The following is a 26213-nucleotide window of genomic DNA, read 5'->3' as shown; positions in this document are numbered from 1 at the left end:
CTAACTCTCTTCAGTTCTATGATGGCTGAGAGAGGTGAGGAGCTGCAGAAGGAAAGTTTGAAGCTCGCAGATGCTGGTTCATGAGGGTTAAGGAAAGAAGTGGTCTCCATAACATCAAAGTGCAGGTGAAGCAGCAAGTTAGCCCTGCGATCTAGCTAAGAGAATTAATGGAGGTGGTGTTAACCTTAAAACTGCCAGTGACTTTACCAGCAAAACTGTTTATTTGGGAATAGCAGAGAACTGCGATCTGGGACAAGCAAGCTAAACTGTAGGCAAGTCGGCAGAACAAAAGAGGAATGCTCTTTTATAGGAGAAAGGGGTAACTTGGGAAGGCTGTAATAAACAAAAGTACATTGGAATAAACTGGGAGCTAAAAATACAGTGGCTTCTCATTGGCTTGGCTGTTGCTGGGGGAACAGGAAAGCCTTTCTTCCTCCTGCTGGGATAAAGTAGTATCTGTGTGCAAGGTCCTGCTCTCCTGTTGGATTTGCAATTGACAGCAAGTGGTAGGGTGTGAGAGCTCCCCCTGCTTAACCTCCTGACACCATTTTTAGCGAGGTTTTCTGTTATTTAATTTTCAGAGTGTGACACTAAGCAGATTTTCAGTGTAGACAAAACAGTCTTCTATCGAGAGAAGATGCCATCTCAGACTTAGCCGGAGAGTAGAAGTCAATGCCTGGATTCAAAGCTTGAAAGGACCGGCTGATGCTCTTGTCAGGGGCTAATGCAGCTGGTAATTTTAAGTTGAAGCCAGTGTTCATTTACCATTCTGAAAATCCTAGGGCCCTTAGCAATTATGCTAAATCTGGCTGTGCTCTATATTTGGAACAACAAACCTGGATGACAGCACATCTGTTTACAATGTGGTTTACTGAATATTTTAAGTCTACCTTTGAGACCTACTGCCCAGATAAAGATACCTTTCAAAACATTACTGCTCATTGACAATGCATCTGGTCACCCAAGAGCTCTGGTGATGATGTACAATGAGGCTGATGTCTTCATTCTTGCTAACAGTACAACCATTCTTTAGCCCATGGATCAAGGAGTAATTTTGACTTTCAAGTCTTAATATTTAAGAAATCAATTTTGTAAGGCTATGGATGCTATAGATAGTGGTTCCTCTGATGGATCTGGGCAGTGTCCGTTGAACGCCTTCTGGAAAGGAGATTCACCATTCTCGATGCCTTTAAGAACATTCATGATTCATTGGAAGAGGTAAAAATATCAACATTAACTGGAGTTTAGAAGTTGATTCCAATCCTCATGAATGACTTTGAGGTGTTCAAGACTTCAGTGGAGGAGGTAACTGCAGATACAGAAATGGCAAGAGAACTAGAATTAGAAGTGAAGCTTGAAGACGTGACTGAATTGTTAAAATCACATGATAAAACTTCAGTGCATGAGGAATTGCTTCTTATGGGTGAGCAAAGACAATGATTTCCTGAGATGAAATCTATTCTTGGTGAAGATGCTGTGAAGATAGTTGAAATGACAACAAAGGGTTTAGAATATGACAGACTTAACTGATGAGGCAGCAACAGGGTTTGAGAGGATTGGCTCCAATTTTGAAAATACCTACAGAATTTTTTTCAAATAGCATCTCATGGTACACAGAAACTGTTTGTGAAAGGAAGATCAATGGATGTGGCAGACTTCAGTGTTGTCTTATTTTAGAAATTCCCACGGCCACCCCAACCTGCAGCAGTCACCATCCTGATCAGTCAGCAGCCGTCAATACTAAGGCAAGATTCTCCCATCACCAAAAAATATTACATCTTCCTGAAAGCTCAGATGATGGTTAGCATTTTTTAGCAGTGAAGTATTTTTTAATTAAGGTGTGTACATGGGAAACCAGAAATTCATTTGACTTGCTTTATTGAAATATTTGCTTTATTACAGTTGTCTAGAACCAAACTCATTGATGCTTGTATCATGCAATGGATTCTATATGTGCTGAGTCCTGTAAATACCTAGTTCAGAATACAGGAAGCTAGAGTAAGCATTTTTTAAAGATTTATTTATTTATTATTTTAGAGAGAGTGTGTGGGGACAGGGCAGGGGCAGAGGGAGAGGGAGAGAGAAAATCTCAAGCAGAGTCCCCACTGAGCATGGAGCCTGATGAGAGCCTTGATCCCACCACTCTGAGATCATGACCTGAGCTGAACTCAAGAGACGTTTAACCGACTGAGCCACGTAGGCGCCCTAGGGTAAGCATTTTAGATGTATACTTCTTAAGATGTATACTTCTTAAGGTGTATTCTCATTTGGACATTGAAAAGCATCGCAAAAAAGTTGGAAGTATTGAATACATGACAAATAAAGCAAACATATTCTCCTGGAATTTGGAAATTTTTAGTGAAGTTTTTTATTAATGAGTTATGAAATGTGTGAGCTTAACTTTTAATTTATTATTCTGAGCCACGTGGTACTTGCTTCATAGGCTTATTAAGAGGTTTAACGAATTAAAATTTCTTAGGCTTTTCTTGAGATGCTTTATGAATGTAAAATGCTGAATACAGAGTGGTTGTGTGTTTATGTGCATGTGTGTGGGTATATAAAGTAACATACGTTACATTTAATATTGGCTGCCTTTTCCCTTTTTTTTTTTAAAGATTTTATTTATTTATTTGAGAGAGCGAGAATGAGAGAGAGAGCATGAGGGGGGAGGGTCAGAGGGAGAAGCAGACTCCCTGCCGAGCAGGGAGCCCGATGCGGGACTCGATCCCGGGACTGCAGGATCATGACCTGAGCCGAAGGCAGTCGCTTAACCAACTGAGCCACCCAGGCGCCCTGCCTCTTCCCTTTAAAATAAAGTCAGTCCAAGACATTAATTCCCCAGTTTATCTTTTGCAGTGTTGACAATTATTCTTTTTTTTTTTTAAAGATTTTATTTATTTATTTGAGACAGAGAGAATGAGATACAGAGAGCATGAGAGGGAAGAGGGTCAGAGGGAGAAGCAGACTCCCCGCCGAGCAGGGAGCCCGATGCGGGACTCGATCCCAGGGCCCTGAGATCATGACCTGAGCCGAAGGCAGCCGATCAACCGACTGAGCCACCCAGGCACCCTGACAATTATTCTAATTCATTAAAGAATTTGTTTCTAACAAAGTTAGTTTTGATTCTGATTTATGTCACAGTGAAGGAATGGACTGTAGAGTGGCCTGTTTTCTGTTCAGATCGCTGTTTCTGCTGAAGTATATGCTACCACCAAGCTGTTCCCAGTACACAGTAGGACATTATCGGCCCAGGCTTATGCTTTCCCTGGTGGCTTGTCCAAGCTGAAAGAACCACGCTTGTTGGTGTTCCTGCTGTGTTTTATACATTGACATGCTTGAGTGTTGTGTTCATTTTGTAAGGATTATTTTGGTAGTGCCAAGTTTGGAAACTATGGCCATAATCAGGTTTCCAAGTAGAATGTGCTTGATGAGTCACTGGGATATAGGAAGGTATGTTAGATTTTGTATTTACGTATCTAACCCTTCATGTATTTCTTGTATATTTGATTTTATATATGTATATTTGTATGCAAATTTTGTGTTTAAAAGATAATAGGTGGGAAAGGTCAAATTAGAGCAGTAGCATTAGGAATATGAGAGGAAGGGGGAGTAATTTAAGATCTATTACACATTTAGCTGTAGGTGACAGAATAACGTGAGCAATAGAAGGGTCAAGAAGATTCCATTTTTCTTGTTGTTGTTCATATCTTGAGTTAGGCCAGGCGAATCTGTGGGAAGAGAACAAGATCTGTCCTCCATTCCTAACTGGGTGGGCAGCCAGGAGGATACCAGTTAAAAGCTAGAAAGTCAGTGTCAGAAAAGGTTGAATTTTCAGATCAGTGCGTTGACATCTGTTTAATTTGTGTACGCTAACTGAAGTGTGCTCTTCGGCTTCCTTCCTTCACGGTTCAGGGAAGAGTTTTTTGACTGAGTGTCACGACCTGACCCTAGCAGGACAGCCGGTGTTGATGGGAAGTCGGTGTGGGCCAGGAGCGAAGGGAGACTGGCAACAGCCCCGGTGAACTGCCGTGGCTTTGTGAGGCCTGTTCTCACCAGGAGCTGCTGCCTTCCCTGCAGATTCAGGAAACCCTGGAGGTGCCCTTGAGAGGCAGCCAAGGGAAGAGCTTGCTCTTAACACCAAAACAATGCATTTTAACTATAATTAAGAATAATTGTTTTCCTGCAGATGAAACCACTGTCCCTTGAGAAGGGCTTTGATGTTACTTCTTACAGCTTGTGGGCAGATTTTTTTCTGTAATTGATTTATATAGGAGTCAGGAATTTTAAAGTTTTTTGAAATTTTTACATCTCCTGCTTATGAGCTAGTCTGGGCTTGGCAACCTAGGGTCCCCCAAGTTGTATCTGGCCTGTTACCTGTGCTTGTAAATTTTTACTTTTAAGATCTTTTTTGGAACACAGCTATGCTCGTTTGCTTATTGTTGCTTTTTAAAAGGTTTCAGCAGCAGAGTTGAGTAGCTGTGACAGGGACCATGTGGGCCACAAAGCCTAAAGTGATTATCTAGCCTGTTATGGAAAATGTTTGCCTTATCCCTGAGTGAGTTGAGCTCACAGATATTTTATGAATAGTTGTTTTTTTATCTTTGCTGTGTTAGATGGGTTTTTGATGTTTACATGGAGAAGCTTACCTTTTATGAGACAGTATAATAGAATGGGTAACAACACTGATTCTGGAGTAAAACTTCGTGAGTTCACATCTTGCCTCAGCTATTTGTCGATTTTGTGACTTGGGGAATGTTACTTCTCTTTAATTTCCTTTCGGGAAAGTAGGGCTAGTGATGGTACTACTCAAAGGGTTGTTGTGAGAATTCATTGAGCTGAGCATCTTGTGTGTGACAGGCGCTCAATAAATAAATATTAGCTGTTTTCACTACAGATTTTTTTTTTCTTTGAAATCTGAAATAAAGGAAAAGGTAAAAGGAACTCTTCCAAGTTCATGCATCATGTCAAAAGTTTGTGCCTTCCCTCCTACCTGGCCTCTGGCTACACGGATTTCGTTAGTGCTGCTATAGTTTTCTTGGTTAGTTTGCAGTGAACTTAATTGAATGTGATTTCTATTGGTTAATCCATACTTATTTTTCATACATCAATTTAATGAAATTTAACCTGAGGTTGTTGATTGGACTGGGTGACTCTTACATAGAAAATTTCCCAGTGCTGTGACACCTCATGCGTCTGGATGTCAAACTTGCCGAGATCAAATTGCATTCTTTATCAGCTTTAATCAGATTGCAGGCATAATGAAGTTCAAATTTATAGTTGTCTTTAGAATAAGGCCACTGAACAGGCAGAGATAAATTGCATTGACTCTTTATTTTCTGTCAAGTTAATTTACTCACTTCACTGAGCTATTTATTTAGATTTTAGGCTGCTGCATGTAGTTGGGTTTGTCTGTTGATTTAAGATATTGTAGCATTTACCTTAGCTTTGGTTTACATAGTACTGAACTAGTAACTTTGCTTTTGTAACATCTTTAGAGCTGTGAAAAATTTTCTGCAGGCGTCAGGTTGGCTACTTATGGAAGTCCCCTTCGTTGTAACTTGTCTAAAACCAATAAGGTAGTAAATATTCTCATGGCATTTTCAGATTATCTGTTAAGCTTTCTTGATGGCTTGTGATGGCCATTAGGCTCTTTTGCCTGATCTACAGTGAGAATGTATGTTCTTATGTTTTAGTAAATTACAGTCGGCATCCATCTAGTCATATCTTAATTTCACATTATTTTGGTCTTAATTGAAGGAGAATAAATTGTAAAGTCGTTAAGTAAAATTACCTCTCTTGTAATTCCTTAAGCATCCTGACGTACATTAATTCTCTCCTCTGACCCAGGAAAGATGTAAAAAGTAAAGCAAACACAGAACATTTGATTTCAGCCTTGGTCTGTGTTGAACTTCTCAGGGAGGTAGATTCTTGCCAGAGGGTGGATGGAGGGGGTGAGACAGTGGAGGAAGGGGCTGTGTTGGGAACCAGGATAACCTTCTGAAGCCTGTGGTGTCTGGCTTCAGTGGGATATCTTAGGCATAATTTTACTAACCCAGTTACACAACTCTCCCATCTCTCCCTGCAAAGAATTCCCCAAACCACAACATCAGCCTGATTGCATTCGCCTTTATTCCTCTTTCCTTCATACTTCTTCCTCTTGTCCCAGCTCTGTGGGAGAAATGCCTGTTCTTTCCGCAGTTCATGTTGTATATCAAAATCATCTGATTTTTAAAAACTCCTATGTCATCTTTTACGTACCTTTGTGTGTAACATAAGGTCCACCTGTTAATTATAAGTGTATGTAATTATCCAGTTAAAAATATTCACTGTATTTTTATAGTTTTTACAGTTTTGAAGATTATTTATGGGCTTTGGAAGCAGACATGCGCACATGCCACTCTTTATTATGATAACTTCCATACTTACCAAAGCTCTTAGGGCCAATTACCCAAGACTTCTTTGGCCAAGAATATCCCCCAAGGCAGTTTCTACAAAATATTTCCTGAAAATACCAGCCAAGGGATTTCCTTGTCTTCCTGGTGTCAACATCAGTCAAGCTTCTTTTCATAAGTCTTGTGATCTGAGCAAACTTTTTGACTCTGTTAACTTCTGGAATCATCTGTCAGTTGCCCTCGTGGAAACCGTCATACTCTCTGACCCTAATTTCTGAAGTTTCCAGCCCTTATAATCATAATCTGTTAGCATCTCTCCCCTTGTTTTCTGGCTTTTCTCTAATTTGCAGTCCCCCCCCCCTCATCGGGCAGTTCATTTTCTTACCATCTATCTGCCTCTTCTGCCTTTGTTTCCTTCCTGTTCACTATCTAATTTGTGATCCATTTCTTCAACCTTTTTTTTTCTTTTGTTCTTGTCAGTACCTTTGGTGCCATTGTGGCATTCTTTTCTCTCTACCTCATCTTGCCACCAAACTTCACACTGGAATCCATCTGACCGTCCGATTTCTGCCTGCATGAGCCTGGGCTGCCCTATGCCACCACAGGGTCCAGCCCTGCCCGCCTCCCGTTACCCACAGTGGCCACATCCAGTCCTCACTGTTGCTAAGCAGTGCCCAACCCCCCGCTCCCCAATTTTATCGAATGACTCCAGAGAGAAAGTAGCCACCATCTGGTGGAATCCCTGGTTCATAGAGGAAGTCAGGGGTGAATCTACCATACACTTTTTGCATTCTCAACACCTCTTGTTCATGTGCCATGGGTATTCGGGATGTTTGACAGCATTGTATCATTTACTTTAAAAATTTATATTCCTTCGTTCTACAAAGGATTTGCTATAGCCCACAGGAAATACATATTAAATAGTGAAATAAAAATGAAATGGCTGGATTTTGTAAAGTGACAGGAGAGAAGATACATAGCATAGGGAAAAAGGAATAATAGAGGAATTGTACTAGTTTTCTGTGGCTTTGGAAGCAGACATTACTACAAACTTAGTGGTTGGAAGTAACACAGATTTATTATCTCTCCTTACAGATTAACTCTCCCTACAGTTCTGTGGTTCTAAAGTCTTAAATGGGTCTCACTGGGTGAAAAGCAAGGTGTCAGCAGGGCTGTGTTCTTTTCTGGAGGCTTTAGGGATAAGTCTGTTTCCTTGTCCTTTCTGGCCTTCTAGAGGTGTCCACATTACTAGGCTCCTTGCCTTCTTTCTCTGTCTTCAAAACCAGCAACATACATACAACCAGCAATAAACATGCATTGAGTTCATACATCACATCACCCTGATCTCTTTTTCTGCCTCCTCCATCCGTATGTAAGGATCCTTGGAATTACGTTGGACCCACCTGGATAAGCCAGGATAATCTCCCTACTTTAAGGTTAGTTGATTAGCAACCTTAATTTCCCTTTGCCATGTAGCATAATAGATTTATAGGATGGATTAGCCCATGGACATTTCAGGGTGGTGGTGGGGGCATTTTCCTGCCTACCACAGGGACTGACCATAAAGCCCCACTTAGTTGTTCTAGTTAGGTCATAATTGTGTCTCTAAGATGCCTTTATGGCAGCCAAAGGGAGAATAGGAAATATTGCTTGCTCTATGGTGTTTTCCCCCCCACACTAACAAATACACCAGTTATAGTAACGCTGTTGTAGGATAATCCGTATGATCATCTTTTGTTCTTCCCTCACCCATGAGTTTTGCATTACTGGAGTTGGTGTTAGTATGGTTAATATATGTAATGAAAAATTGGTAACAATAATACTTGATTATCTTTTAGGTGCTATATAATTATCTTAAACTATTTGATTATAATATAACTTAAAACTATGTCTGTGATCCTCATACTTAGAGCTCTCCTGTACCTCTAACATTAAAACAAAAGAAAAAACAAAGCTAGAAACCAGTACCCTTCAAACAGCATTTATTTTATGAGATTGATGATAATTTTTTTCATCAGTCATGCAGGTGCTGCAGTGGGTGATGAGTCAGTTTCCTACTCTATTTGAAGTTTTCTAGCCTTTGCTCGTGAATTCCCGCATTTCTGCGTGGTTGCCAGTATGGCTCTCGGTACTCCACTGAGCTCAGATTTTAGATACCGTTGTAGGATGGTCCTCCACTTGATCCAGGCTGTAAATTAATAAGGTTTTTAGATTGTCATGGAAATGAAAATGCAAAATATGTAAGTTCTTATAGTGAATTTGTACTTCATGAAGACCTCTTGAATGTCCCAGGGCTTTGAAGACTCCACATTTGACAAATACTGGGCAGAACTTGGTTTTGTTCCATCATCCTACATCTGTTTTCTTCACAAGTTATAGCTCATGACCTAGATTTTCCATAAATTCCTTTAATTTAGTAGCTCATACTAGGATGTGGCAGTGAGACTTTTATTGTAAGATGCTGTCTACTTCCCACGTGTCATATCTTATCAGGTGTCCTTACAAAATTATCAGAAAGGAGGGAATTTTTTAGGTATCCATACTGTGTCAAAGAAGGAGATATTTTTGTGTGGGGGATGTTTTTCTTAGTCTCCTTCCATTTAACTGTGGTGTTGAATTTGTCTATGAAAGAAACAGTTCTGATATACCTAGAGATATCTCCTGCCCTGATTGGTGTAAAAAGAGAGATAACCAGTTCGAACCAATTGTGTGAGTGGAGGGTTTATTCTTGGGTTTCTTAATGGTTCTTTTCTTTGAATCTGGAACTTTCACTTTGTATCTTTTCCTTTTTGTTAATGTTTTCTGTGTTGTATGTGTATAGTTTGGTTTTTCTTAGCATTGTTTTGCTTCAATTTTAAGAATTTATATATCACACTGAATTTTGTTTGGGATATGTGCTATGTCTTCAAGAAATATGTTTCGGGGTGCCTGGGTGGCTCAGTTGGTTAAGTGTCTGCCTTCTGCTCGGGTCACGGTCCCAGGGTCTTGGGATTGAGTCCTGCATCGGGCTCCCTGCTCAGCGGGGAGTCTGCTTCTCCCTCTCCCTCTGCCCCTGCCCCCTCTGGTGCTTTCTTTCATATGCATGTGTGTGTTCTCTCTCAAATAAATAAATAAATCTTAAAAAAAAAAAGAAATGCATCTTTATAAGGAAATTGGCAATAGCTCATTAGAGTACACGGTAGGTTTGATTTGTGAGCTGGTGAGGGTGGGTGTTGGTGGGCATGTGAGGACTTAGGGAGAGATAGGGAAGGATATAGAGACATTAAAATGTTTCTACTCCTTTTATCTAACTTTGAAAATAATTACTGCATTTAATGTATTGAAAAAAAGACCTGAAATTGTTCCAGTTCCTATATGCTTTCATAGTAGTTCATATGAGAATGTTCCTCAGTTGAACTTTTAGAATTTCAGGTAATTTATTTGGGCAGCTTAGGAGCCTGAGAACACCTTCCTTTATATTGTGTTTTTTAATGTAGTGCATATAATAAAATTATCATGTTTTTATTTGGGCAACTATGAGATGGTACTGGGATTTGGTTAGGACATGGTTTTACTGAAGTACAACATAACATTTTGTTTGTTTTTTTGTTTTTAAGTTGAAGGTTCAGGGCCTGTAATGGGAAAGGTGGTTACCTTATCCTGTCTATAACCATTAACCTACGGATAAATGGCATGTTGAACCAGAAGTCTAGAGTTTAAGAATTGGGAAAAAACCTCCTTTTATGCTGTTCTCAGAAGAGTTTTAAGTTTGATTTTTTTTTAACTTTTGCCATTTATTCTTTCTAATGGATTATTTTGATGGCTATTTTCTTTCTTTTTTTTTTTTTTAAAAAGATTTTATTTATTTATTTGACAGAGAGACACAGAGAGAGAGGGAACACAAGCAGGGGGAGTGGGAAAGGGAGAAGCAGGCTTCCCGCTGAGCAGGGAGCCCGATGCGGGGCTCGATCCCAGGACCCTGGGATCATGACCTGAGCCGAAGGCAGATGCTTAATGACTGAGCCACCCAGGCACCCCGATGGCTGTTTTCTATATTACTGGCAGAGCTATTCATCTTCTTTGAAAGGATGTGAAAGATCTTGGGACTGCAAGATGGACTAAACAAAGTAATTCATTCACCTAAGCACGTGTTGTAGGAATTCTAGCTGTGTGACAAAACTGAGCTCCTATGTAGTTCTTTACTAGGGCCTCTAGAAAAAATGATGCCAGTACAAGATGTAAAATGAAAACAGTTTCCAAGCTCTCATCACTTCAGAGAGCTTTTATTTTGGAGTGTGATAAGACTTCTAAGGACCTGGTTGGTTTTCTGCTTTTCTTTCCCAAATGTGGCAACAGTATGAACAACCTTTAAGAATGAGAAAGCCAGCAGATCTCTTTTCAGCTCTTTGGAATGCTTAAGGCAGGGAAGTTGTGTAGGAAGCCTGACTCCATTTTGATTTTATATGAAAATCATTTTATTATGTACTTGTGTTTTTCTCTCGGAGAACAGTATTTCAGAGGCAGCTGCGTGCTCAGTTTTTTTGTGGTCTGTGAGGCAGTTCTTTTTGCCTGGCAGTAACTGCGGTGGGTATGAAGTCATATTTAGCATCTTCTTTGATTCTGGACTTCATTTCCAAATGGCTATTAGTTAACTTTTAAAGACCTTTTGGACTTTCAGCCCCCTCTAATATAAAATTAACTTGATTTAGAATGTTGTTACTTCTGGCTTGGTGAGATTGCTATTTCTCTATCAGTGTGTCACCCTCATTGATCAAGAGATTACTGGTTATAACTTCTTTGTTAGTTGGGGAGCTCAGAAAACATACGTGGACCACTGTATCAGGGAGGTAGGCGTTTTAGAGAAAGGGTCAAGTTTAAGTCCAGATGTATTCTCCTTATAAGGCATTTCAGCAGCTATAGTGGTGGTGTTTCTCCTCCAACTGGCATATCTTTTAGCTTCTTCCACTTGGGGGTGGAAAAAGAGGGAACCATCAGGGGAAGTATCTTGGAGGAGAAGTAAAGCTTACTGGTAGCCTGAAGAGTTGTATATTGAAGGAAGTTTCAATACAGTGTGGAAGCACACCGTGTTACCATGGGAGATATACATAGAATGGAAATAAGGTATAATTTGTAATAAATCATTAAGTAAATATATGTAATATTTTCTGTAGTAATATAAATGTGAAAAATCAAAGTTTAATTTATTGCTCTTATTGAGAATGACTCTGATGTTTATTGTTCACTGGGACTTCTCAGGCTCAGTTCTGGTAGTTGGGTTAGAACAATAATCCTTCTTTTGGATTGAACCTGCTGTTCCTAATTTTCTTAAATTATTAAGGAAGGCCTGCATATATTTAAAATGAAGAATTATGAGCAAGTGTTAGCCAGCAGTACTTCTGGCTATCCCAATAGTGTACATGGATAACGGTTCATTTACTAAATCTGATTCACTTGTCAAATCTGTTTATGTTGAGAACATTAATATTACAGCCTACCAGGTATGAATCAGAGGTAACTTTTCCTTAACTCCTTGTCCCAAACCCCTCCTGATTTGTCATAATCACTTTATAGTGGGCACAATAAAGCTGCTGTTAGAGAGCAAACAACATGACCTCATCTTAAGTATTAGTTGTATTCAGCCCAAGTTGCATAAAGGGACATTTCATGCATTTAAAAACATTTCCCTGTTGACTTCTATTGTAACGTAAGTGCTATGGTAATAAAAGATTTGTACCCAGTACATAATAAAAATCTTAACTTAAATATTCAATTCAAAGGGCATTTAGTCTTTAATGATATGAAATCTTGGGGCATTTAATTCTCCAGTAACTCCTGTAAGAAGGTACTCAAGTGGATGGAGTCTTTATGACCTTACTCTTAAAAAGGCCCAAATTATGTAGAATGACAGTTAATTTCTATTAGTTTTTAAGGATTTCTATACTTGCTACATAATAAGCTTTCAACCACTTTCAACTGAACTAAATATTTAAGCATTTGGATTGATTCCAGGAACTTGCCATTTGCTAGATAAGTGCCACACATGATTTCTTTTCATCCCCTTCCCCCTTAATACCATTCACCTGTGTCTGTATCCCTCCACTTAAAACAATAGAGTTAATTTTGGCATCAGTGAATGATACGCTTGGCTTTTAGAGAGAATTATAGATGTGTACAGAGTCGCTGAGTAATACTTGAAGATTTATAAAGAAGTGCTACAAGTTAGAAGAATAGCATATAGTAAATAGTTTTTATTTTTTTATTATTTTTATTTTTTTTAAGTTAAGGTAGATTCTGACAGTGAAAGCTAGCAAGCTAGCCTTGATCTTTGGTTACAAATTCTAGAACTTAATAAACAGATGTAAGCAACACAGGGAAGACAGAGGAATGGAGCTCTAGGAGCCAGTGTGGATTACTCATTTTTTATATAGCTCATTTCATTTTCTGGGCACGTTTGTTAGATTGAAAAATACAGGGAATTCTTTAGATGTGTAGTGTGTTCTGCTTTTGACAGATATTCTCAGGGCATCTTTGGGAGCTAGGTAAAGAAACTGGGAAACCCCCAAAGAACTGTCTGTATTGTTCTAAAGTAGTACTAAAAGTATGATCTGCAAACCAGGTTCAGTCCATAAACTGTTACTGACCTTGATCAAGTGGCTGTTTAAGTTTCTAACCTTGACTATTAATTTCTGTCTTCCTCATAGCAGACCTGAGAGAGCTGGCCTAGATGCTGTGTCAGCTCACTTCCTTGCTTTCAAATTCTGATGTTTGGGGTATTCTTTGTCCTAATGGTTCTATTTGGTTTGCTTGTCACTGAATGAAATGCTCAAATACATAATACATGTGTTGCTTACATCTGTTTATTAAGTTCTAGAATTGTAACCGGAGATCAAGGCTAGCTTTCTAGTTTTCACTGCCAGAATCTACCTTAACTTAAAAATATAATAGCATAATACAGATATGTACTAGCGAGGTAGAAACAGATCAGCAGTTCCTATTTAGGTATCAAAAGTCAACAGCTGGGTAGTTATTCCTCCTTGAATTATTTTCCCGTTTAGGAGGATCCTGTTGTCAGGCGGACAGCGTGGTTTATTTATATTGTGCTTGTGAAAACAAACAAGCACACAAATCAGGGACTATAGGATAATAAATAGATCCCTTTCTGTTGCAGGTACCATTGTCATGATGGGCACTGGGTATTGTCAGTGTAGGTCAGAAGCTCAGGCTTAAAAACTGGGGAACAAAAATGGCAAAAACTAGGAAGGAGGCCCTGAAAGCAGGACGTGACCTCCTGGCCAGCTAGAGGCTCTCTTTTGCACTAAGGGGAACTCTGTTACTGAATTAAAGACTTGGAGAGATGGAGCCTCTCAGAATATCTTTATATGGTTCACCATGTGATGAGGCAGATCTTGCTGGAGGTAAGCAAACTGTACCTATTAAAGTTAGAGGAAAGCAAAGTTATTTCTAGGTCAGTGATCTCAGGTTTTTTTGGCATTTATATAAAAATTATGTACATTTCTATCCTGATTTTATATATTAAGTATTTTTATTCCACATACTCGTGAAGAACACTGTCTATTTAGTTGACAACGAATGTTCCTTTCCTTTTCCCCTTTTTAGAGCAGTGTTATTCCTTAAAATGTCAAAAATAGGCTCTGCTGTCTTTCTTGCCTTGTATATAGAATGACTTGATTCCCATTAGAATATCTTTGAATTTTTGTATCATGTTTCAAAGAAATAAATTGTAGTTACAAAGCACCTGTGGTGCATAGGGATCCTTTTCTCCCTTCTCCTGTTGCTGCCTCTTGTGTTCTCATTGATTCTTGAACAGACTTGTACTCTAGTGCATGCCTCCGTGCAGAGTGGAAGAAGTTGGTTATCCTTGGCATAAATCCCCATGACTGGGCAGAGCAGGTGCTCCTTTAGCAGATTCAGAACAGGGCCTGGTGCTGTTCTTCCTCTGGTTTCAGTTCCTCTGCTCCCAGACCAGACTGCACAGTAGCAGAAATACTGAGTTGAGAGAGCTCCTCTGAATGTAGTGGGATGGTACTGGTGTCTCATTTCGTAGGTTTTCCTGAAGGTCATCCTCTCTTGGGCTTATTTTTACATAGTCTCTGTCCTCTTGGTTTAAGGAGAATCCACAGTAACAGAAATATTTTTAAAAAGTATCCATGAGGCATTCTAGTACCAGAAACAATGGGTTAATAACACATAAAACCAATTAAATCACTAGGTGAGAGATGTGGGGATGCTTGACACTTGAGAATGTACATATATTAAGGATTTACTGTCTCAGTGAGCACCATGCTTTTTCCAGTGTTGAATTTATTGGGCTTCCTTTTTTAAATGGGTAGAAAGCTTTGTATTTTCGAAATGTTTTATAGTTGTGCTTTGATATAACCAGAGTCATTTGGTGAAAGAACAGTGGACTTTTAAAGTTGAATTTAAATTGAGTTGTGAGTCATTAGATAGTAGGTTCTGTTTTAATGGGGGGAATAAAGGAACCGGGTGGGAGAGAAAATATTTGATTCTGCTCAAAATATATGCATAGTAAAAAAACAAAGGGTTTCTCTACCACCTAGTAATACTGCATTAAACAGTGCAGGTTTAAAATTTTGTATAAGAATAACTACTATTTAAAGAAAACACACAAATAAAACAATTCTGCCCTCATAAGCTTATAATCTACTAGAGGAGAAAGAGGGTACAAAAGTAACAGAAACAAAGGACGATACAATGAGAACTATAAATGTTTTCAAATTTGCAGAAAATACAAATTGACAAGGGTCAACTATTCTAAATGTGGAGCTTTTATTTTGTTCGCCAGGTGAAAAAAGAAAATTGTGGAAATAGGCCATTTTTGTTTCAAAGGCAAAACATCTAAATCCTTTGGTAGGTTTTAAATGAAAAAAAATCTTTGCATTTTAGTGCATTTTTGTAACTGCAGATTTATGTTTGAGAACTGCCTTTGCAGGGCAATCTGTGTTGTGTTAGATTAGCAGCAACATGAAATTTCCCTCTTTCAATTCTATGGAATAGCCGAATACAACATCAAAGGAATATAATCCTTTCCGAGAAATTTTTGGTTTAGCCAAGTAGAATACAGGATGAGGAGTGAAAGAGTTGTTTACGGGGGTTGTTAATTAATTAATTAATTTTGGTGCAGGAGGGAAGTATCCTGAAGTTTTTCAGAAATAAAGTTCACTACTGTGCAGATCACTTTCAGTATGTTTGCAAATAGGCATTATAAATTAGGACGTTCAGAGGGCAAAACAACAAAAACAAACCAAGCTTAGGAAAAGAACACACACACACACAATGCTACCGTGACACTAAGAATGTAAGAAATATGAAGTGTAATTTGAGATGGAATGAAATGGGGCATAGAATGCATTTTTTAAACATTGCTTTCCTTGACTTTGTCTCTTCAAAATCTATAATGATTTGAGAATTGTGGTACAATGAACAAGTACTTGGATAAGATGCCTTTTGAAGTGTCATAGTTATGGTGATTCTAGTATAAATTACAAAATAAAGTTAAAACTTCACATTCATTCTGTTTGCTTTGGAATAAAAGGCATGTTCTTTAAAAACATATTCTTAGACAGGATGTGCAAATGTGAACAGATCTACATGGATTGCAGTTTAAAATTTAATACTCATGTCTTTGTTTTTTACTTGGTTTATTAACGTTCATGCAAGATTTTAATTGACCTTCCAATTAAATGAAAATATACAGAAGAAAGTGAAATGTTTTCATAGACCTGAAAGAGACAGGGAAATCTTCAATTTTAGTAACCTGCCAGTTTCCCAGAGTGGATTTGTACTGTGACTCTGAAGCAAAGAATATAACAATCTATTACTTGCTTAAAATTGATGGAAGCATTACAACAGCGGTAGTGGTGCTGGATTTAAAAAGTAGGCTGCTTCTGGAGTTTTATGCGACATCCTCATACTGTCCCTTCATTGACTTCTTAAACCTATGTAAAATTATAGTATTTGAATCCGGATCAGAAAAAAATACCAGCATGCAGGTTTTAGGCACCACAGTATGAGAAAATTACTTACAGCTCTTTTAGACATGTTACTTAGACTCGATGACAAGGTGCTGTTAGTTTTTAAGTAAATTAGGTGCTCTGTCTTTAAATTTGGCCTAGAAAAATATTTGTAGCCACAGTTTTACTTCAGCTGCCGAGAGGAAATAAAATATTTTGACTGCAGTTTGAGAGATTTGACAACCTCATATTAAATCCCAGAGTTATTCTGTATTTAATACATGTCAGTTTACTTCTGCATTGCAAAATATGTTACTAACCATGGTGGTTGACATTTGTTCCTGCACCTTGTTTTTCACGTGAGCACCACAAAATGATTTTTGATCTGCATCTAAATAGATGAGGTGTTTTTTGTTTGTTTGTTTTTATTAAGTCAGGTCTGCAGTGCAATCATTTAATTGCCCACTGTGTGCTTCGCATATTACTTGGTGCAGTGCGATGGTACTGAAATGAAGTGGAAGATTGAGTTAGGTGATGCTGTAACAAACTTCAAATTGTTGATGAATTTGACCATGTTTTAAGGAAATGGAAATAGCTTCTCATCACTATGTTGGAGTCTTGAATCGTAGGTGCTTATAAAATTGATCATTGCGAGTCACAGTTGTATTCCTAACTTCAGCAAAGCCTTATTTAAAGTTAATTGATGGTATATTACTTTAAAAAATGATTTTGAATTGTGTCTTTTCCACAACCTATTTCCATAGGTTTCTACATTTATAGTTCTCATTGTTTCGTCCTTTGTTTCTGTTGCTTTTGTACCCTTTTTCCCCTCAAGTTGATTATAAGTTTATGAGGGCAGAATTGTTTTGTTTGCTTTTATATCTTTCTTAGAACCTAGCACAGTTTTCCTCAGAAAGAAGTCAATTAGTACATAACTATGCAATTGGTTTTGTACCATTTATATGTTGATATCCATTCCTTTCTTCCTTTGTAATGTCTGATCAGTCATTTATTTTTAGGATGATAGTTAAAATAGAAACAAGTACATAATCTAGGTAAAAATAGCTCTTAACGGCCGCATGACTTTGGACATTTCTTGCTTGAAAACTATTGCAAGCTAACTATTTTTTCAGGTTTTTTTATGATCATAATTGCTTTAGCCAGACATTTCTTGAGCACCTACTGTGTAAGATGTATATGTTTTCTCATCCCAATTCTTTAGATTTGGAGCAAACTTAGAGTCACGTGAGTATGAGTCTTATTTGAATTACTCAGAGTTTTAAACAAAGCAATATGAAGGGAAGGTTAGTTTAAGGAAAGCCATAGTTCTTCTTGAGATTAAATTGTAGTAAGCTGGGTAAGTACTGTGTCGTATTGGGCAGGAATATTTGTTTTCATCATGAGAAACCAGCACCAGTTCCTGGTACATAGTTAATACTCACTTAGTATTTGAGTGACTGACTGAGTGAAGGAATAAACGTATAACAACTGGATGCGAGTAATTAACTGGTTAGGCTGGTGTGCAACCATTAGGTCTTGAGTTGTTGGATTAATAGCTTCAATCCGAATGGGTATGGAAGGCTTAATTACTTTGAGAATGCTTAATGCCTGCTAATTGCCTGATGTCTATTAAATGTTGGTAGGGGAAAGGGACTCTTCCACTTTTGGGGTGCTGGCTGTCCCAGCTTTCATACTGGAGAGTGAAAGAGAAAGAAGAAATGGGCCCTGGGTGTTATGGCCTCCTCATGATATGTTGCCAGTAGTCTTTGGCGTATGTAGATGCTGAAACAGCAACCAGTCAACAGTTCACCTGGGGAATCGCCCCACACTTCCTGGAAGTCAGTATTGTGATGACTTGTTTTACACTGAGATGTGTTCTGAGAAAAGGCAGTGTAAAAGTGCATCTGTGCGATGGACATTCATTTTATCCAACAGAGTGGAACTCAGAGTTCATGTTCCTTTGAAGCCAAACAGTGAAACTCCATCTGCTTTCTGGTTCAGGCATCTGAGACTTGATAAGATGTGGCAGCATGGGACACGGATTACGACGACAAGAGGAAGGTGCAAAAGATTAGACTGGGGTCCGCCAGCAGCCTTATCTTCCGCAGTGAGGATAAGGATGTCTCCTCTTGGATTTTAGGAGTGAATGCCAGGGACATGAGCTTTGTGCCCTCGCAGTTCAGAACTACAATTTCAAACCGTGTGTTGTTTTCTTACACAGACCGTGCTCTGTTGCCCCTTTGGCCTTTGCTTATGCTGTAATATCGCTTTGCAAACTCTTCGTTTAGCCCCTTCTTGGCCTAGATAACTCGTGCCAAGGAGTATTTTATCTGGGGAAGTTTTCCCTAGTATAAAATTCTGGGCATATTAGTTGTCTTTGCAGAGTGAAGAGTAGGAGTATCCTTTAGGATGCAAGAAGAAAGTTAGAGCTTTTGTCGTTGCTGTTTCTATATTTATCCTGAGAAAGAGAACCTAGGGTTTTCTAACATCACATAGTGGACACTGGCACTCTCATTGACTCGTGTGTCAAATGATTATGAGCAATTCTCTGAGGAAGAGTGGGAGTTTGTGAACCACAGAGGGGTTTATATCAGTATCCATACTTACTTGGCTTTCAGCACCCTGCAGTGCTGTTTTTCAGTTTGTTATATGTACCTGGTTATCTTCCGACATTCAAACGTTTTGGTTACTCTTGATGTGATAAAAGCATACTTGATTTAAATCTAAAGTGAACCATTTTATCTGCCCTTCTCTTGTACAATATGAGAACCTTGGACCACTTGAACTTCAGTCACTCTCCCAACTCAAATGTTCAGTATGTTAGTTTCATGTATTTTTATGTCTGTAACATTAATTGTTTCTCTACCCCTTGAGGAGCAATGCTTATTCTTTAAAAGTACACCTGCACATTTACGTAGTTGCTCAAGTCTTGTGCCCATTTTCTCATTTTTGATCTAGTTTTCTTCTCAAAATACCATTTTTTAGTAGTTCTTTCAGTGAGGATATGTTGGTAGTAGAAACTTTTTTTCTGAATATGCTAGACTTAAGGGTTCGTTTGGCTGGGTGCTATAACAGTTATCTTTGTTAATTGAGGATGTTAATCCCACTGTGCTGGCGTTTGCCATCGCTGGTGTTAGTCTATTTGTCATTCTTCTGTAGTAACTTGATTTTTTCCTTCTGATTTTTCTCTGTGAGTTCACAGATGAGGATTCATACTTCCTGTATCTGAGGAAACTCCAACTGATAATATCCAGTATGCTGTGCTTTTATTTTGTTCTCCGGGTCCTGTAATAATCTCCTTTCCATATTTTCCATTGTGTTATCTCTGTGCTGCCTTCTGCTTAATTCCTCAGATTTACCTTCCAACTCACCTCTGCTCTCCTCATCTGTATCTAATTTACTGTTTAGCCCAACCATGGAGCTTTAAATTTCAGTGCCCATTTTCATTCCAATAAGTTCTGTTTGATTTCTAATCTACCCTAAAAAGAACTTATTCTTATGTTTTTTATTTCTTCTACCTTTAGTAAATTTTAAACTTAATTATTTGAATCTCTACCATGTAATTCTGTTGACCTAAATATCTTGGGAATACAAACCCCTGTGTTTTGTGTATGGTTACTCTTTTCTCATGATGATGGGTTGTTTCCATGTGTGTTTCATAATTTTGGATTCTGAAGTTATCTTCAGGCTGCTCTCCCCTGTGGAAATTCTGTAGGATAGCTTACAAATATGTTCCTCAAAACCTATTTTGTATTTGTTTGGTACCTGAGGTATTCTAGACATCACTTAGGTGAATTTCTCAGTTTGGGAGTTTTCTCAGACCAACCATGTGTGTAAACTTTCACCTGCTGTTGTTCAATTTGTTGTGAATTTGCTTGTTTATGTATATACCCTTAATTTCATATTATTGAGATCTTGAAACGTTGAAGGAAGCATTGGGAATGAAATTGTAATTCAGTTGTGGTATACCTGCTAATTGTTTGAAATAAAATTTGAACAACCTGAATGTAAATTCTTTGTCACAGAAAGTTATTGGAGCTGGTGGGTTTCCAGAAAAAGGAATGAGGTTGTTTTGAAAAGTAGGAATGCTCTTAGGCTACCAATTCTCAAACTTTATGGTTGCAGGAACTCTTGAACTTGGTAGACATTATTGAGGGCCCCGAAGAGCTTTTGTTTTTGTGGGTTGTATCTCTCGATATTTACTGTATTAGAAGCTAACACTGAAAAAATTTTATAATAACTTAAAATAGCAAACTTACCCCATGTTAGCATAAAAGTTTTTATGCAAAATAAAGTTTTCCAAAATAAAAATAAAATAGAAAGTGGTACCATTATATTTTTGCAAATCATTTTAACATCTGGCCAAATAAAATTGTAGACAGCTGGATTCTAATAACAGCTTCTGAGTTCAGTCTGTTTGCAGCATGTTTTATTGAAGTATATGAGGAAAATCTGGCCTCCCACATAATTGTACTTGGAAGAAGAGGAGTGTTGAATAGCCCTCTCAAGTAATTGTGGATGTTCTTTGATGCTACACTGAGAACTAACCACTGAGAATTTCTTAAAGATTAGTTGCAGTGTAGAATCTGAAACCACATTAGTTGGCCTTTTGTTCTTTGTTAAAATAAAATTCATTAGTCTATCTTGCCCTCTTTTTGAAAAGACCTTTTTCTTATGCATTATTTTTAACCTCCTGCTTTATTTGGAAAATACTTGTTCTCCAAGTTACGCAGATCTTCCAAAAGGTGACCCAAGGGTGCCTGGGTGGCTCAGTTGGTTAAGCGACTGCCTTCGGCTCAGGTCATGATCCTGGAGTCCCTGGATCGAGTCCCGCATCGGGCTCCTTGCTCAGCGAGGAGTCTGCTTCTCCCTATGACCCTCCTCCCTCTCATGCTCTCTCTCTCTCTCATTCTCTCTCTCTCAAATAAATAAATAAAATCTTTAAAAAAAAAAAAAAAGGTGACCCAATTCATTTTATAATGAGAACCTTCTACCCCACTGCCCACATTTGTTAATATCAGCACCATTCTCATTTAGGAGAAGTCTTTAAATATTGGGAAGCCATCTGGTACATGAGAGGTAAAAGTTAACAAAAAATTGTATTTTCTCTTGAAAGCCTGAGTTTTATTATTGGCAGTACATGCTGTTGGTTATTTTCCTTGAAGTAACTTACAGGCTCACTTTGTTCTTATTTGAAGAAATATTGCAAATGTCCGAGACTCAGAAACCATTGTAAATGCTCTCTAGCCAAACATCCCCAGGAATTCACCTGTGGTTGAGGAAGTTGGGTTTATTACTTGTGGCAGCCGGGAAGAATACTCAGTAAGAATTTGTCAGAAAGGATTTATTATGGGACTTGGGTTTGTGTTAGATGTTTCAAGAGAGGGTTAAAAGAAGGGGGCTTTGTGCTGGAGTAGATGCTGTGGGTAACGGGGATGATTCTGTAATTGGGTATCTTAAGTCTTGTATTTAAGAAGGAATAAATGGTAAGGAAGTAGCAGTTACTCTTATTAGCCAGTAGAGGGGGATATTTGGTCATTTGTGGTTTGGATGATGTTCCTATTTTTGTTTAGATTCATGATGGTCAGAGTGGTGTTATCTGATGTGGATGGTTAGTTGTGTTTAATAGGAGAACATCAAGGCTTAGCTGTGACGGTCAGATTTTAGTCCCACCAACGCCCTGCTGATAGTACCAGACAAATTTCCATCTTTGAGGGCTGCTCTTGTTTTTGCACTGTAGCTTGTCAGTTGTTTTAAGTAATAATGGTGTGCATGCAAAAGGCGTCTGGTTCTGATTGCAGTTCAACAGTCTCAGAAGTGCTTTTCCTAGAAATAACCATTGTATTGCACCATGCAGCAGAACCTCCCACTTTGTCACACAGAATCTCAAAGACACTTGGAGTGGGCTGAATAACGACCCCTCACAAGATATGTCCGTACCCTGATTCCTAGAATCTGAGACTGTTTCCTGGAAAAGGAGTCTTTGCAGATGTAATTAAGTTAAAGATCGTGAGCTGAGGAGACCGTTTTGGATTGTTTGAGTGGGGCCTACATCCAGTGATAAGTATACATATGGGAGAGAGACAGAAGAGAAGATGCCTTTGGGCAAGATGAGGAAGTAATGTGTGATCATGGAGGCAGAGGTGAGAGTAAGGTGGCTACAAGGCAGGGGATACCTGGAGCTAGCAGAAACTGGAAGAGGCGAGGAATGAATTCTCTCCTAGACTCTTCGGAGGGAGTGTGGCTTTGCTGACATTTAAATGTTATCCTTCTGGTCTCCAGAGCTCTGGGGGAATAAGTGCTGGTTTTAAGGCACCACGTTGGTGGTTATTTGTGGTGGCAGCCTCAGAAAAGGAATAGGCTTGTACTTAAGGGTTGAGATTTAATGAAATCAGTAATTTTTACTGGTTTATGAAAGGGCATTTGTAGGTGCAGTTGACATCTTCTGGTAAGGAGTATGTGGAGGTGGCGAATACAAGGGTTGCTTGTTGCCAATTTCTTGATTGGTGCTAATGTACCAGCAGTTTGATCTACCATTGCTTTTGGATCATAATTGAAAATGTCAATATGGTAAAGCATCTTAGCATTATTACGAAGGTAGGTTTGGTCTTGCAGACGTCCTGAAAGGGTGTGGTGGTAGTGGTGGGTGATCTGTGTACCACATTTTGAGAACCATCGGCTAAGGAACCCTGACTCAATTGCAGAACCCAGACAGAAAATGAAGAACTTTGTTCTTCAAGACTGTTTGTTAGGGCCCAGGATATTCCAACCACTATACTCTTTTTCACTACCGGCTGACATAAACAGTAGCATAGTGTATCTTGACAAGTAACAGTTCTGTTGAATTATAACTTGTTTACTATTGCGAACCTTACTGTACTCATGTCAATGAGCAGGTAAGAATGATTTATCTCCCTAGGAGGTAGACCTTTTACTTGTAATAGAATCCCAGCAGAACCCTAAAGTTCTCTTCAGCCCACTAAAGATGATTGGCTCTTGCTTCTGGAGATTTACCTATCAAGGGAGCAGCACTTACTGTTGGTGTCTTGTCTTTTGATGAGGTCTCTCTGTCTACCTGCATTCTTTATGTGCCAGAGTCTTTGTTTTCAGAACTATAAAATGCTTGTTTTTTATACCAAATTATGTCTAGAAGATCTGTGAGCCTTTTCTCTCTCCTCTGTGCTTCCTAACCTGTGCAAACGTGTGTGCTCACGTACACACACTCGAATGCACTTTGTATTTAGATATCTAGTTGTTTCTCAGCCTTTCCCTGGAATCTGGCTTTGTCATTACAGAGTTACAGATACTGATTTCCGTAGATATTAAAGGTTTGGCATTAATTTCTTTACAGCTAAACTGAGGAGGACGAAATACAGTAGGAGTAATTGATTTACATCACAGAGTTTCTTATAAGAAGGATTTTAAAGCTACTACTGTTTAAAAACTCATAATATATTCTCACTTAATTGTTTTGGAATGTGCCATAGCAATGAGATGGGCGATCCGGCCATGAAACCTCTAGTAGGGAGCGTGAGTCTTCAGCTCAGAGAAACATAAAAGAGGATATCTTGCTTCATTGCCAAGGGAGACGGCCCTGGCTGCACGAGACTGAGAATGCCGGGTGGGGAATGGGCCAAAGCTGCGAGAAGGCACAAAGGAAATCAGTTAGTTGGGTGAATGGAGTAAAGGTGTTCTCACAAAAACCAACACCACAAAAATGAACTATTACTGTGTAAGCAGTTAAGGAAAGTCTGTGCACGTCCTTGATAATACTAGTATTCTCCCCCCGACCCCATTGGCTTTGGACTAGTTGACAGAGAGAAGTCTTATTTGTATCTAGTAGGATGCGGTGTCTAGTAGGAGTTGATGCTGTAATTCAGTACGGGAATGGATTTGCTTTAGTTTCTTGCACTTGGTGAGATGAGAGCCATTTGTCTGCTGGCATGAACAGGGTGGCGTATTGTGGGCATTTTCTGGTGCAGGCACTTTGGTTGTGATTTTCTTCACTGCTGACTTACTGTTGTTCATCCACCTAACATAGTATTAAAATGTTACTATTTGCTGTCTACTTTCGTCTTCTCTTTCTCTTGGTTTTTGGGGGTTTATACTTCTCAAATGCTTTTTAATTTATTCCTTTTTGGAAGGAGTAGAGGGTATACTCATCCCATTGTTTGTAACTGGAAATTTCTGCTTTGATTTATTATCAAGGCTTGTATTATACCTCGGGCATTAACTTTTTCTGCAATTCCTGGAACCCATATCTGGTACATTGGTGCATATTGTTTCACATTCCTTTCCCCCCTGTAAACCCATGCCCCCTATAGTCTTTCTTATACTGTTGTGTCTTTCCCCTAGCCAAGAAAATTTTTGAGCTTAGCTTTTTGTAGTTTGTATTACAGAAAAATATAGGCACATTAAATATGCTGTCTCATGCCGTTTCTTGGTATGTTTTGAGGAAAGACTGAGATTTGGATCCCTTTCCTCTCCAGTGAAAATCACACATTGCTCACTGTTTAGAGAATGCTACCTCCTCTGATCAGTGTCTAACTTGCTTTGGAGCCAGAAGACACATCTGTTTATATAACTGGATGTCTGGCAGCTATTGACCCTTGGTAATTAGTTTAAACTTTTCTTACATGTTTGCTTTTAGTGAAAGAACTCAGTACCATGTAGCTTTATGAGTGACATAGAACACAGTGAAATGTTTTCAAAACCTATTCAGAATTGGATATTGCCTCATTTAAATGGTTGGTATTGCCAAACGCATCCAATTCTGAAAGAACTGAAATAAATGTGAAAGCTGTCTTTAGCTCATTAGTGAAATGAAGGAAACATTGTGAGTATGAGGGTGAGTTGTCATGGGAAATTAAATGGAAATGAAAAACGTTAATAATCTTAAATTGGTTTTGCTATGCATACCAATTTTTAAATGTGTCAGGTTACACTGGCAGCTGGATGCTCTAAAGACTGTGACCTTCACAAGGAAGCACACAGCTCATTTGACAGTTGAATTAATGCATCAACAAATAAATGAGTGAGATCCTAATTCGGGAATTGATGACCAGCTAACTGAAAAGAGTAAAAAGGAGAAATGGGAGCTAAGCTTTGGTTCCTGGGTCAAGTTGTGGAAATTCTAGCATCTATCCAGTTAAGTTCAACATTTCAAAGCAGTTACCTAACCATCTTGGTTTGCTTGTGTTAACAGGCTGTTGAAAGGAAGGGATCGACTTTTTAAAAAATTTCCCTGCCCAAATTCTATTTAAAATATAAGCGTATAGCAGTGACATAAAAAAAACTGACATGTGCTCAAAATTACTCATGAGGAATTCTGCATACTCGTAGTTTTAGTGAAATACAGATTTTTTTTATTTCACGTTTTTAGAGGTATAATTTACATGTAATGCAGGTACATATTTTTTTTTTTTTTTTTTTTGGAATTCTATTAGATTTACTTCAGGGCTGCGTTGGTAATGTTCCATTTACATAGTCATATATGCATAACACAGATATCCGTGTCCTTTTAGCTCAAACCAATGTTATCTATTTCCTTTCATTCTAGCAACCTTGATTATTCTCCTCTTTAAAACATAGTGCAAAATTCAACCTACATGAAAACATTCTAAAATTGACTTTACTTATTCAACTGATTAATTTTTTTTTAATTTATTTTTTTTATTCTTATGTTAATCCCCATACATTACATCATTAGTTTTAGATGAAGTGTTCCATGATTCATTGTTTGTGCATAACACCCAGTGCTCCATGCAGAATGTGCCCTCCTCAATACCCACCACCAGGCTAACCCATCCTCCCACCCCCCTCCCCTCTAGAACCCTGTTTGTTTTTCAGA

General features: G+C 38.5%; 1 protein-coding gene and 1 long non-coding RNA gene across 3 annotated transcripts in view; both read left to right on the top strand.

Moving 5' to 3' along the window:
• DDX10 (DEAD-box helicase 10) overlaps positions 1-26213 on the top strand; it is a 288714-nt gene that overhangs the window by 77453 nt on the left and 185048 nt on the right. The gene's annotated exons all lie outside the window — the stretch shown is intronic.
• Positions 7-23309, top strand: LOC145716326 (uncharacterized). The gene is made up of 2 exons (XR_014138944.1): positions 7-21108; positions 21323-23309. It is a non-coding gene; the product is annotated as an uncharacterized LOC145716326 (long non-coding RNA).

Source organism: Leptonychotes weddellii, chromosome 11, assembly GCF_054177405.1.
Source record: "Leptonychotes weddellii isolate Sample4059 chromosome 11, ASM5417740v2, whole genome shotgun sequence".
Lineage (NCBI taxonomy): Eukaryota > Metazoa > Chordata > Mammalia > Carnivora > Phocidae > Leptonychotes > Leptonychotes weddellii.
This window is presented reverse-complemented; position numbering and strand designations above follow the sequence as displayed.